Source organism: Pelobates fuscus, chromosome 5 (assembly GCF_036172605.1).
Source record: "Pelobates fuscus isolate aPelFus1 chromosome 5, aPelFus1.pri, whole genome shotgun sequence".
Classification (NCBI taxonomy): Eukaryota; Metazoa; Chordata; class Amphibia; order Anura; family Pelobatidae; genus Pelobates; species Pelobates fuscus.
The window spans coordinates 75,615,478-75,631,193 of NC_086321.1; the positions used below are offsets into that span (position 1 = coordinate 75,615,478).

General features: G+C 40.2%; 1 protein-coding gene across 1 annotated transcript in view; it reads right to left on the reverse strand.

Annotated features, from left to right (window-relative positions):
- The window catches only part of TTC33 (tetratricopeptide repeat domain 33), a 335,723-nt gene that overhangs the window by 81,602 nt on the left and 238,405 nt on the right, over window positions 1-15,716 (reverse strand). The window lies entirely within an intron of this gene.

Genomic DNA, 15,716 nt, shown 5'->3' on the forward strand with positions numbered 1-15,716 from the left:
GCATACCTGCCAAAATAGGAACGGGGAAAACAAACCCTGTACCAGGATTCGGGAAACACACATACACACAAATACAAAAATGAACTGCAGAAACCAGAACGTGTTTCATGTCTCTCCTGGACAATCAACATAAAATAGTGAACCCCAACACCTCATTTAAAAAGGCTGAAAAGAGGAATACCACCCCCCTCACAGTCTAATTAGACTAAAAACGAGAAACACCCTTAATATGCCGTTAATCCATATTGGTGCACTTTTAAAATAATTTCTACAAGGGAACTGAAAATTCACAAATTTTCCAAGTTAAATGACATAATTATAGGGGAATAAATGGTAACTTTCATAACAAAGTTCAAGATATTTTAACTACACTGTTATAGTCAAAGTGACTATAGAGGACTGATCTCTTGTTTGTCTGATTCCCCCAATAGGAATTCTATATATTTCCAATTGTGATTTCCAAATCCAGAGAGCCTAATCCAATTAGAATGTTTCTTCCTTTAACCCCTTAAGGACCAAACTTCTGGAATAAAAGGGAATCATGACGTGTCACACGTCATGTGTCCTTAAGGGGTTAAAAACCTACAGATTCATGTGATTTATTTCAAACAACTTTCCCAATTACCTTCCATATAGTTTGAAGTAAGAAATGCCCATGTTCTGGAAAATTAGAGACACACGTTCTTTTAAATACAAAACAAAAAGTATCTCTGTGAAGATTATTTACATTGTAACATTATGGCTTTGTGGAAACATCCCCATAGTAGATACAAATATTACAAGCCGTTATGGGTTTCTTTATAACATATACAATTTCTTCCATACCAGTTGAACACCCTCTTTTTGCCTGGTGCACGTTCCTTAACAGAATCTAATAGAGGAAAGTTACAATACTTACAAAAATAAGAAATTAATTCTATGTGAAAGATCTATTAGTCCTGCCTGATCCTATCCACCATCAATGGTTGCAAACGTCATCGATTCAATGATTACAGGCTAAAATATTGGATTGATGAACAAATAAACCCAACTTTCCATATTGTCCTTATAATATAGAACCCTTAAAATATCGAATTAATCAGATCCACTTTTTTCAGTTAAATACCTTAGATTTCAATCCATTCGTTCTGTTTTATTTATAGGGATTTCAAGATTGCATTCTTACCCTTACATACAACCAAGTTTAAAGGGAAACTAGAATGGAACCATTTTGTTTTCATTGCAGGCTGTGTCAGTCATGGCCAGGGAGGCGGGGTTAAGGCTGCATTCACACAAACAAAACCTCTAATTGGCAGTAAACTGAGCAGTAAGACTGAAGGGACATGGCATATAAACCAAAACTGCATCATTACGTTAAAGTTGTTTTGGTGACTATTGTATATTTAAATAATGTGTTTGATACTGCTGAAGTGTTACCAACATCCTTAATTATTTAAATGTATACATTTACATGGGAGAGTGCCCAGGTAACATTTTTATTTAGAAAAGAGATAGATTTGACATGTGAAAAATAGATTGATAGATCGAAAAATTCACAGCAAGTGTCAAGTGCTGGGGCTTTTCTAAACGCTAATGAACTTTAATTTGGGAACTCCCATCTATCTACTCATCAAATTGTTAAGCAAATATTACATGTTTGCTCTGCTATGTACAGGATATCTCCTACTCTTGACATTTATAAGTTAAAGGTTTGTTTTTTGCACAAGTGTTAACATTCTGTAAATGCAATGCACGGTTAATAAATAACTATGCCCAAAGACTGCAAACCAGCTGTTAGGAACAGATAAATAATCTTAAGCATAGTCTGGCTGCTCTTTAAATTTAAGGTGTAGCCTTGCCTAGTTACAATAAGCACAACCAAAGTAAACAGATTTACAGATAAAAGTTCTGAGTGCAATATAGAATTGTGTAGTATGGACAAACATGCTACAGCAATTAAAACAGGAGGAGAAAATCAGAAAGCAGCATCTTAGGAAACCCATATATTGGGCACCAGGGCAATGTTTGTATATAGAATAAAACGCTATCTATATAAGTGGCCCCAGTGCTATTTTCTGTGTGTCGTCAATGGCTGGACCAGACACATCCTATTCTTCAGGTCCTCTGCACAATCCACCATAACTTCTTCACTGTAGCAGAACTGTTTCCCAACAGCAACAAAGACTTATCTAACAGATATATTTTAATTAATACATAATAATGCAGGGTTAGGAATATAAACATGCATTACTAAAACTACAGTGTTGACCTACCTGCGTAGGTGCCACATCTCCAAGGTAAGATATCATTACCTTAAAACCTGCAGCGCATTATTCTCGGTGCTACTGCTTCGCCTCTCTGATGATCTCAGCCAATCCAATGCATTGAGAGACTATTGTGCATGTGCTTATCAAATTCTCTAAAGGAGAGTTATTTCAGTGATAACAGAGTGTCACTCGATAATAGATGCAAATGTGCCAATGCTTATATACATCAAGTACTAAGCTAGATAGACAGTGAGCTTACAATTTAACCCCTTAAGGACACATGACATGTGTGACATGTCATGATTCCCTTTTATTCCAGAAGTTTGGTCCTTAAGGGGTTAAAGGTTATGGATGGCAGTGCAGTTCATTAAAAGGAAAGGTCATATTTTTTCTATATTTTTTTTTATAATTTGTGCCTGGTAGCATTCTGAGAGGGGAATTATGGGTGCTATCACTTTCAATCATATCTCCTGCAACACATTGTATTCCAGTCATTGGAGTGGGAGTGATTGATGGGAAAAGATCTTCAAGAATCCAGACTAATTATTATACTATGGAAGTATAAAAGATAGGTGGACACTAGTGTCACAAAACAGGGCTGAGTATACGGAGCATTCACCTTAATATATAAGAACTTCAATGATTTCACAATTTTACTGAAAACTATCACAGCCATTATCTGACAGAGCATCAAGCAGCATGCACAGCGTACAATGCTACTTTAAATGAAAGGGCATCTCACCCCTCTCTGCTAGCAATATTTTTTTACAGAATGAAAATGCATTTCATTTAAATTAAAGGGCATCTCACCCCTCTCTGCTTGCAATATTTTTTTTATAAAAGCCATTTATAGTGAGGCTGGCCCTTTAACCTCTTTCTCTACATGACTCTGGTTGCAAAGGGACTCAGGGCAGAGGTTTAGTACAATCTGTCAGTTTGTCCAGTTGAGGTCTGCTCTGACCAGTCTGAGATGTGGATTTAATTTAGAGATCAAACATTGATGAACGATTGACTAAATGAATATCAGAGAATGACATGGAGGTCAGAGATTAAGTTTGGAGTCAGACATGTAGCTTTGTCTGCATTTTGGAGTTCCATTTAGATTTACATAGCATTTACAGTTTCAAGTCTGACCCAATTAAGGAATTATGTAGTGCAATACAGTCCAGCCATTATTTGTGTTGTGTGTTTTATTGCACAGGCAATACAGGCCAACTTCCCTTTATCATTTCTATTTTTTACAGATTTCCTGTAATGATTTTTGGTAAATTTTTATTAACAAAGTACACTCCTTACTTGCATTGCATCTTAGTTAAATGGACACTCCAGGCACAGAGACCACTTCTGCCCATTGGAGTGGTCTGTGTGCCAACTCCCATCACCCTTAACCCTGCAAGTGTAATTATTGCAGTTTTTATCAGACAGGCACTAAAAGGACTTCCAGCTTCTTAAAACACGAAAAGTGTTTTAACCGAAGCTGGACGTCCTCACGCTATGCATGAGGACCTCCAGCTATGCATGAGGACCTCCAGCGTCGCCAAAATCCCCATAGGAAAGCATTGAATTGCCGCGCATGCACGTTGGGTCTCCCCCCCGTCGGCTGATGTTGGTGGGGTAGGAGCGTGGTCGGAACCTGACCCAGCGCCGAGGGACATACATTTTTACATTTCGGGAGGCGCGAGAACTATGGCGTTGTCGGACTGCATCAGTCATAGTGCTTGACCAGTAGACAAAGTCCTGGAAGGGGTCGGTTAGCCCAGCACTCTCAGTAAATCAGTATTGGCAAGCTTGGATGAAAAGTAATTAATAATAGGAAGTGTTAATTCCACATTATTAATGCAGCCATGGCAGATAAATATATTTTCCCTAGGTGCTGGGAAAAGTCTCAGAGTTATTCATTAAACTTTGATTTTTAGGAAATTAAATGCCCAATGCAAAATTGAGGCTAAAATTGCCCAACTGTAACTATAGTTGAGTTGGAGAATTATATTGGCTATTTTAGCCTAAATATTGCCATTTGCTTTTAATTAACTCAAATTTGACTGTTCATATCACAACAATTTGATATTAACCCAGGAGACAATGCCAGAAGAGTCTAGGCAACCTAAACACTACAGTGGTTATGTTTATTAGAGTGTTCCTTTACAGTCCAGCAATAGTTGGAGCTTCATGGCTGGTCTGGCCTGCTTTGGCAATTCTATACCAAATTAGCCCTGGCTTAAATCAGGATGGGGGGAGGGAGGGTTGGGCTTTCGAGGGGTGCTGCTGACTAGGGACAGTTCCCTGAAGTCCCTGAATGCGGGACACAAGAGAACTAAAGTGGACAGGACCCCAAAATCAGGACTGTCCCACAAAAGTGACATGTGATACATTGGAGGTTTATATAAAACATCTGTAAACAATTCATTATTTTGTAATCACTTCTGCATAAAAGTGGAAGCACTGGTATAAGCAAAAATACTCTGGAAAAGCCTTATTTTTTATGAAATGCCATCACTGCACTTTATGGGGGTTATGGACACCAGAGAAAATCAGGGAGAGTAGTACAATAGACAGTTTAGGACTGCTGGCAAGTATAGCAGGTTTCACACAATCGAAACTTGACCACTTCCCTTTTTGTTCTAACATATATTTAGATTTCAAATACTACGCATATGATGCAATGAAAATGTGCCAATAACCACCTCTAAATATTTTGTTATTCCTTCTAAATGTCATTGGCCAGCTGTGGCATGTCGTGTGATACAAAATACTGGCAAGCATTATGTGGTCTGTGAATCGTGAAGTTAATCTTCCCACTAAGGATTATCTCAGTTGAGAAAAAAATTCAATGACATTTTCCTGGTTAAACCCTTTACTGTAACTCACCTGAAAGCACACTTTAGTAATTAACCTTTCATGCATCAATTACAAATGCTTACTTGGGAAGCCATGTGTGTGATTAATTTATAAAACAGTGGGTTTTCTTAAAGGGAAACTATAGTGCCAGAAAAACAAACTAGTTTTCCTGGCACTATAGCTTCCCGCTCTGTCAATGCCCCCTCCCGCGGCGCTGAAGGGGTTAACGACACCTTCAGTCACTTGCCTGGGTCCAGAGCCGATGGGGAGTCCTAATGCGCATGCACGTCAATGGCCGCGCTCGCATTAGGATCTCCCATAGAAAAGCATTATTCAATGCTTTCCAATGGGAAAATCTGACGCTGGAGGTCCTCATGCAGAGCGTGAGGACGTCCAGCGTCAGATAACGGACCAAACGTCCGTTTCAATTCCAGAAGTACCTCTAGTGGCGGTCTAGTAGACAGCCACTAAAGGAGGAGTTAACCCTAAGAGGTAATTATTGCAATTTATAAAAAACTGCAATAATTACCACTGCAGGGTTAAGGGTGATGGGAGTTTGCACCCAGACCACTCCAATGAGCTGAAGTAGTCTGGGTGCCTACAGTGTCCATTTAATACAGGTTTGTATTGCCTACAGTGTCTCATCCATGATCATACGTGATGGCAGTCATGGTGACTGTATAGGGTATATACACATTTTATGAAAGTTAGTCTTTGAATTCATCAAGTCACAGATGACAGTCCTAGAATTTTTATTTTTAGAATTGTCTCACTGCTCACCTTAAAAGGACACGTTCACTTTAACATCAAGGCATAAACCTCTTCTAATAAATTCCAAATAATAGATTATCAATGTGACTGCTCTATTAAATATGCAATTAGATTTTACCTGCAAATCCCACAAAACCTACATTTCAATGAAAGTTTATATCACTCTGTGACTGAAATGAATATAAACTACATTAAATTAAATCAGAAGCACAAACCAGCATTTCACATAATCAGCAGAAGTTTGCTTACTGAAAATGTGACCTCTGCTTATGAAATATCAACGATTGCACACTTGGGGTTTTTCTGACAACATATTTAACCAGCACAAGAATAAGCATGACATCTTTGGAAAGGAAAATAAATAAAACACCATACGTGATGACTTGAATAAACCAGTAAGTTGCCTCAAAACTTGGATGGGCATTTCTGCACCATCTGATGGCCTAAACGATGAGTGGTCCTTTGGTGTTGAAGTGATTCAGGTCAAAGAATCATAGAAAACAGTATATTGAAGCATATCTCACAAGTGGGCTGGCTGGGGGTGATGACACCGGTGATTTGAAAAGTTCCACTGACGACTCCCTCTATAGGTGGGCATGTAGGGAAGTGGGGTGTAAAAACATGGTGTCAAGCACGCCATGCTGAGTGACAGTCTATCTGGCTGGCCCCTAACCATGTTGAGAGCAGTGCTAAATCATTCCTAGTGCCGGTTCACAGCACAAGCGCATCAAATGACGCACTTGCACTGTGCTGCCTGCGGACAGTCCCCTGGTGTTTCCAGAGGCCTGTTAAAAAAAAAAAACACTTTAATTTGGTGCAGCAATGCTCTTTGTTTGCTACAAGATTGTTAACCTATTCCCTACCACATTCATGTATGCTATTATTAATTATAAAGCACAGTCATATGCCGTAGTGCTGTATAATGGTATAAGAGACGTAAACGAAGACAAGTTTGATTTACATGAGCAAGAGGTGGTCAGTGCTTAAAAATACTGACAGGTTTCAGTAGCGTCTCTAGGATTCATTTTTAGGGGGGGCACAGGGTGGGCCAGGGACAAAAGTAGGGGGGCACATTCAACCCTCCCTCGCCGCAGTTTGACCCCGCCCCTGCCACATGTTAAGCCCCGCCCCCCGACAAAATGTGTTTTTTTTTTTTTTTTTTTTTTTAGAATCCCTGGTGGAGGATTAATTATTTTCCACCAGGGATTATTAAAAAATCAAACACATTTCCTTTGATACAGTGCCATAGTTGCCAACATTTGAAAAAAATGTCCAAGGACATTTTGCAGCACAGCTATCAATTACTGTCTGTGTAATCCCTGGACAGTCAGTGCTCTCTGTATAATACAGGGTTGTGTGTATAATAAATTGGGACAGTCAGTGCTCCCTGTATAGTGCTGCTCTCTGTATAATACAGGGTTGTGTGTATAATAAATTGGGACAGTCAGTGCTCCCTGTATAGTGCTGCTCTCTGTATAATATCCCAGGACAGTCGGTGCTCCCTGTATAGTGCTGCTCTCTGTATAATACATGGTTGTGTGTATAATATCCCAGGACAGTCAGTGCTCCCTGTATAGTGCTGCTCTCTGTATAATACAGGTATGTTTGTGTATAATATCCCAAGACAGAGAGCAGCACTATACAGGAACACTGACTATCCCGGGATATTATACACACACAGATCTGGATTATACAGAGAACAGCACTATAGTATTATACAGATAGCTGAGCATATACCCCATGTCCCAATCTCTAGACTACTAGTACCTGTCAACAGCAGCTCCCAGACGTGTGTAACAGGGCTAAAGTGTGCGGCAGCTCACACAGATGATTCAGCTGTAAAGCGCACTCGCTGGCAGAGCCAAACTGAAAATCCAAAGCAGCCCTGGAAAAAAATGTATGCCATTTCTACAAGTCAATATGTATATATTGTACAGTAAGCACACAAGCTCACTGACATGCGCAAATAGGCTTACTGACAGACGAAACTCTCTGACTCACACACAAGCTTACTACAGACAAACTCACTTGTATAAACACAAGGCTTACTACAAAGATGTTCAGGGACACACACAAGTTCACTAAAGACAAGCTCACTGACACACACATGCTCACTAAATAGAAGCTCACTGACACACACAAGCAGTACCATCTTAACAGCGTTAAGGGCCCCCGGGCAAAGCAGTGCACTGGGGCCCTTCCTAGACAACAACTCACAGGAATAAAAATTTTAATTATTGATAGACTGCTGAGTACATACACACAGTGCACTGAATACATACATACACACACACACACACACACACAGATTTCTGAATGCACACAGACTACTGAATGCACAAAGGTGTTGCTGAATGCACACAGGCTGATTTATACATGTACACACAGACTGCTGAGTCCATACACACACACACACAGACATACAGACATACAGACTGCTGAGTCCATACACACACGCAGACTGCTGAGTCCATACACACACGCAGACTGCTGAATCCACACACACACACACTCTGCTGAGTCCATACACACACGCAGACTGCTGAATCCACACACACACACACACACTGCTGAGTCCATACACACACACAGACTGCTGAGTCCATATACACACACACTCTGCTGAGTCTATACACACACACAGACTGCTGAGTCTATACACACACAGACTGCTGAGTCCATACACACATACAGACTGCTGAGTCCATACACACACGCAGACTGCTGAATCCACACACACACACACACACACACACACACACAGACTGCTGAGTCCATACACACACACAGACTGCTGAGTCCATATACACACACAGACTGCTGAGTCCATACACACACACAGACTGCTGAGTCCATACACACACACAGACTGCTGAGTCCATACACACACACAGACTGCTGAGTCCATACACACACACACACACACACACAGACTGCTGAGTCCATACACACACAGACACACACACACATCAAGCCTACCTGTTGCTGGGGGTCAGCCATCTTCTGGCCTTTGCAGCAGCAGCAGCATGGGCTGCTGCTCAACGGCGGGGGCGGAGCTTATGTGTGTCTCTCGTCTCCCCCGTTGTCACTCTCTTCTCCCCTCCCCACTCTCATTCCCCACTCCAACCCCGTCAATTCCCCTCCCTGTCAATTTCTTTCCCCTCCCTTTCAATTTATCCCCCCCTTTCAATTTATTCCCCCCTCCCTTTCAATTTATTCCCCCACCCTCCCTGTCAATTTACCCCCCCTCTCTTTCTATTTATTCCCCCCACCCTCCCTGTCAATTTATTCCCACCCCCCTCTCTGTCAATTTATTCCCACCCCCCTCTCTGTCAATTTATTCCCACCCCCCTCCCTGTCAATTTATTCCCACCCCCCTCCCTGTCAATTTATTCCCACCCCCCTCCCTGTCAATTTATTCCCACCCCCCTCCCTGTCAATTTATTCCCCCCCCCTCCCTGTCAATTTATTCCCCCCCCTCCCTGTCAATTTATTCCCACCCCCCTCTCTGTCAATTTATTCCCCCCCCCTCCCTGTCAATTTATTCCCCCACCCTGCCTGTCAATTTATCCCCCCGTCCATTTATTCCCCCCCCTTTCAATTTATTCCCACCACCCTCCCTGTCAATTTATCCCCCCCCCTTTCAATGTATTCCCCTCCCCTCCATGTCAATTTATTCCCCTCCCCTCCCTGCCAATTTATTCCCCCTCCCTCCATGTCAATTTATTACCCCCCCTCCCTTTCCATTTATCCCCCCTTTCAATTTATTACCCCCCCATTCAATTTATTCCCCTCCCTGTCAATGTATTCCCCCCCACCCTCCCTGTCAATTTATCCCCCCCGCCTTTCAATTTATCCCCCCACCCTCCCCTACCTCTATTGTAGCGTGGCCGAGCCCTGTATGGTCCGCGGGTTAGGGGAGTTTTTGTTTCCTGTACCCGGCCGGACTAACAGGAAGTGCACACTTCCCAAGGGGCGCCCTAGGCGGCTGCCTAGTCCGCCTTACAGGTAGCGCCGGCCCTGCACACTGGTAGAAGCTTATTGAGATCAGGATTTAAAACATACAATGTTTCAGCCAAATGGCGTTAGCCGTGTATCATACATGACTAAGGCCTATTGCCCAAAACATAGGTTTTGTTTGTGTTCCTGATGTTTATAAACGTCTACCAGTGTGCATATCCTGTTGAACTTGTGGATTCTTCAGTTTGTTCCAAGATTAGAGGCAGTGGAACCACAGTGTACCAGGTTTGTACAAATCATCTGATCATTGCCCTTGAGTGCCACACCACACTATCTGTACAATGTATACACCCACCTTACCATTTAATGTTTAAAATTTTGCAAAGTGGACTTGCAGCAACAAATAGTCTATCCCAATTAATTGCCAAATCAATAAAAGGTTTGCTGAGAGCATAGACCTGAGAATGCCTGAGTATATTGCCCTCATTTACATCTTTGCCACATTTCACAGGTGTTTATTGAAAATGACATACTCTATGCTTACAGAAAGGCTTTTCTTAAATATATAATATATTTTTTCAGACATGATGTATTGAGAGTTTACAATCATTAACTTGACTTTCTCTCTTTATGCTTAGATGAGGTGGGCTTAATTTTGAGGATTTTAGAGACAGGTGGTAATTTTTACCATGTACAATTGAAGCTAGGTGTTCCATAGCGTTCGGCATTTCCCATTAATACAAATGTGAGATGCAAACATTTCAACATCCACTAATTACCATATGTTAAAGTTAAGATTTACGACATGGAAACAGCCTTTAACTGCTAATAATTACGGCAGCCATTTTAGGATTATCAACCAGAAAGTAAATGATTACAGCAGGCATGGAATGGAGCCTTTAGTTGTCTGAAGCTCAAAACAGAATAATGGAAATATCACAAAACTTTAATGTTGAACAATATTTTCCAATTTCTTTCTTAAACTATTGGCAGTGACCACTCCTTGACTAAAGTCTGAGATTTAGTCGACTAAAACTAGACTAAAACTAAAACAATTCAGATGACTAAAATACGACTAAAACTAAAATGGCCTTTTTAGTCAAAAAACTATAACTAAAACTAAATTGAAATTTGCTGCAAAAATAAAAAAAAGAACAGAGGGGCTGTGGAAAGGGCAAAAGAGACAGATCAGGGTTTGGAAGAGACACACCTAGAGGGGCTGGGAGGACACAAAGAGAAACAAAGGGGCTGGGGAAGGGGCAAAAGAGACTGATAGTGGCTTTAACTAAAACCATTAGATTATTAGTTGTGTCAACTAAAATCTGCTGGAGATTTAGTTGACTAAAACTAAACTAAAACAATTTAGATGACTAAATAACGGAAAAAAAACTAAAAGACTGACTAAAACTGAATCGAAATTTGCCGCCAAAAATCTTGGACAAGCCCATGATAAGAGTGAATATAAAATGTGTACAGCAGTGCCAGATCTGGCTATACTTATTGCCAGCTGGTAGTTACCCTTATGAAATTAATTGTATGGCCAGGAAGTGGAACAGAAACAGCATGGGGCCGTTTTAGGAGCATTACAACACATTTTGTTGGTTACCCATTTCTAATCACTGTGAAAGCAGAGGATCATGATGCCAGGGAATGGGGGTGGATGACAGGTGTGGCAATCACATATGATAAATTAAAACCATAAAAGGTGGATCAATGTGACAGCTTCCCCTTCTCCTTATTTAAATGCCCCCATGCAGTTACCTGGATCATCTACTAAGAAGAGTTGCTGTAATAAAATGATGACACCTAGATCTGTACTTTCAGATAAACCAAATTGTTTTCCATTGGCAAGAAGAGAAACATTTAGTTCCTCAATTTAGCATCATTACGATGTATGAAATGCATAATTCACAGGATTATAAAAACAAAACATAGAAAAGTCAGACAGATTTTTACAGTTTAAAAAATTGTAAATCCTTTTAAAAAGTCATCCTTCAAGTATAACCCAATGTCCCTTTTTTCTTTGAATTTTAAAGAAAACATGTATTCAGCTTATAAAAATAAATCGGAAAAAAAATAAAAAACACACCATATTATCTGTTTATCAAGGATTTTGTAACAAAAAGTAAAGCGTAGGAAAAAATGCTGCCTATGATTAATTATATAATAATTTTCCTTTACTGGATGTTGCACGCATACAACTACTTGTGAGTGATATTTCAGATCCCCTACACTACAGAAGGATATGAAAGATTTTAATACATACCGATTTAATAAATTGAGGATGGAATCATAAAGTAATACACTTTCAATAACTAGTTATATGTATGTAAAGAAATTTTCTGTGTGAGTAATATTAATCTCCACATGTAGAAGTGACATCATTGCAACAGAACACACATATTGAAGATTCCCTAATGCTTTTTAAGGGGACAGTAAAAGATTTGTATTAAAGGCAGGGGTAAATATTTGTTATAATTCACAATATGACAATATAATTCCGCATTCTGCAAACATGTCCTCAAATCTCAGAAACAGACAGCATATGAAAAAACATCCCAATCTTAAAATGAGACACTAGGCCAAGCATGTCAAACGCAAAGACTAGCACATGCCAAAAAAAAACAAAAAACTTACATTTTCATAGAAACATAGGTTTATTTTGAAAAGTACAGTATAAAAAAAATAAAAAAAAATAACAGCTTCCCCCTCTTCTAAACCCCAGTATCCCCCTCTGTACTAAATCCCAGCAGCCCCCTCTGCTAAACCCCGGACCCCATTTAAAAAAAAACAACAAAATATTAGCCGACAAACAAATGCCAGTATGCGACTCTAGAGTCCACCTTCTGGTATACCCCAAATGGCGATGTCCGCACCCTATGCCAAAGTGGATCCTCCCGCTGCTCCTTTAAACTCTGTGAAGGTGGAGCACATTGACGTCACCTCTGAATGTGATGTGGTGTTGCGTGCCAATGTGCACCTCCACTGTCCAGTCACAGCCATCGCAAAACACTGACCAACACACACTCACCGACAGACACATACTCTCCGACAGATACACACACACTCACTCACTGACAGAAACACACACACTGACAGACACACACATTTACACATTCTTGCACACACTCACAAATCATTTTATTTCTTGCTACCTACCTTTGGAAGCTGGTGTGGGTCCTCTCCCTGGGGTCCAGTGGGGATATTCTCTCTAGAGATCTCCCTTCCTGCTCCTCACTGCTCCCCAATGCACGCAGTTTAGTGATGCTGGGCCGGAATGACGTCATATTCCGGCACCCGGCATCACTACAGAGGGCATGCGTGAGGGAGCAGTGAGGAGCAGGAAGAACAGATTGAGCTCCCTTGCTGCCGCCAGTGATTTCTCCATCCAGGTGGGTACTTTTTAGCAGAGTAGGCACCTGCAATGTGCCCTAACATGTCAAACTCGTGGCTCGCTGGGCCACAAAGATAATCATTGTGGGCCGCATGCAGCCCGCGGCCTGCAGTTTGACATGCTAGCTCTAGGCACACAAACCACTTTATCCCTAGCCTCTCTAATGATCACCTATGTTCACAACGCCAATGAGAGGAGAGATGGGGCAGTCTTTGGACTTGCAAGGGCTTGCTCTTGTAAGTCTCTGTATGTCAATGCTGGATACCAGTGTGATATTATGAGTTGTTATATGAGGCAAGAAGTGTAATTCTGAGTTCTCTGTTGACAGGACTTGGAGACTGAGCTACGAGCTTTGTTTTAAAGCCCATTTGTCACTTTGACAAATCTATTAAATTAATGCCTGTGTGGACTACGTCCTAGCATCACAACCACTTGAATAAACACATTTAGCAAACTGAAAGTATACCATTTCAGTAAAACGCAAAATCAAAATATTGTATGGAGATATTAAAGTGGCTTTGTCATTTCTTTCTCTTCCACCAACCCAACGTATCTTAGAGTGCCCTTAGCCTCCCTAACTCGCCCTGTGGTTGTTGATGGTCACATGACCTACTGCTACTTACTGTTTTCATGTCCTTCCAGTCCTACCAGGTCTTCATTCATGGTTCCACCATCTTGGTAAATCCCATATGGCACTAGCTGGAGGTTTCTTCATATGCCCTCTCTAGTGCGTGCATGTAAAATGCACGCCTAGTTCATCAGGATCTTGCAAACATCATTGCAGGAAGGAGATGAGCAAGAATTGGCAACCAATGACAAATTTGACAATTGACGGGGAGCTTCACCATTTATAAACCTGCGGTTTCTACATAAGGAAAAGAAGTCCCAAGTAGTCCCTTTCCTTATGTATAACTTTCTAATGAAAAGTAATTTTATCAGAAAAAAAAACAAACAAAAAAAAAAACTAGGCTATCCAGGCGGACACAGTGATGTACTACCAGTAAAAGAAATAAAAAAGTGACAAGAAACCCCATTGTACAGCGCTACGGAATCTGATGGCGCTATATAAATAATAAATAATAAAATAATCTAACTACATTTTTAGGTAAACACTGCCTTTTCAGAGATAAGGCAGTGTTTACATTATAGTCTAGGCATACCTCCAATGGCCACTCCTCAGATAGCTACTAGAAGTGCTTCCTGGGGCAGTGCTGCCGTTCAGCGTTACATGCAGAGCTGAATTTTCCCTTATAGAGATGCATTGATTCAATCTGTCCTGCCTCCTTGCCGAAAATCATAAAGGCATATTAAAACCTTTACTTCTTTAGTGCCCATTTCATACACTACGTACTGTTTCTTTAACGTAGATGTGTTAGTAGCTCTAATAACAAAAATGAGCACTCGGCAAGCATCTAAGAAATCCATGTTTCGTCATTCTATGTACATTAGAAAAATAACTTGTTTACATTAAAAAGCTATTTATAATGCTTAAGCCTCAACCTAATCACCATAATCACTAATGCAGAGGTAGTAATTGCATCCACTATGAGTAGCGACATGCTGTGCCCTTTTCTGTGAACAATATAGTTGTTTCATACACTGTAATTGACCGAAAATCTCAGAAAGTGGCATTATCTATATTCATGAAGATTAAAGATACTATAAACGACTCTTACATGAAGTAATTGAAATCAAATGTAAATGAACATCCTTGACTATCGCTATTTAACGCACATGTCATTATATGTATTCTCCGATGAGACTATTCACTAAATTCTAATTCTAGCTTGCTTTATTAGTTTACCCCCATCAGATAAGAAATGCATTCAATTGTAACATCACTTAGCATGTAGTGAATTATACAACGTTTGAATCTCTAATGTATAACCGATTCACCAGCCTGCATTCATTATTCAGCCTCTAATTGTTAAGATATATAATTTATGTTATAGAAAATATTAAATTGGTAATTCAATTGAAGTATCTAAGAATGTCTTTTAGAAAAAAAAACTAAAATATATTTTTCAAGCAAGTTTTGAACCTTTAGCTGACAATCTTAGACAGGATCGCTGACGTTGGTCGGTACTCTTTCTCTCCTGGTTTGGCAAAATTGGTTTAGAGAATATGAATCTACTTACATGTTCATTTTTTTTTATTTCCGTACCTTACCAAGCAAACAATTTAAAAACATGTGCTCTGAGATAGTATGTTTTGTTTGGTTTAATAAGTCATCCAGATAAGCATAAAACCAATTGATTTTGCCAAAACAGAGAGGGGAAGCACCTTTGCCACAAATGGAATATTATAATATTTTGACTTTGCTGTCACAAGTTTTGTTTTTGACTATTACGGAGTCTGAGTACCTTTGTATACTCTGTCTGAGCTACCACCGAACCAAGAACGCAGTACCGTCTTGAATAACCTGTTTACTAATGCCAAATCTCCAAGGTAGCAGAAACATTGACACTGACATATTCTGACGACACACTGTTCTCTTCCAATCCTAG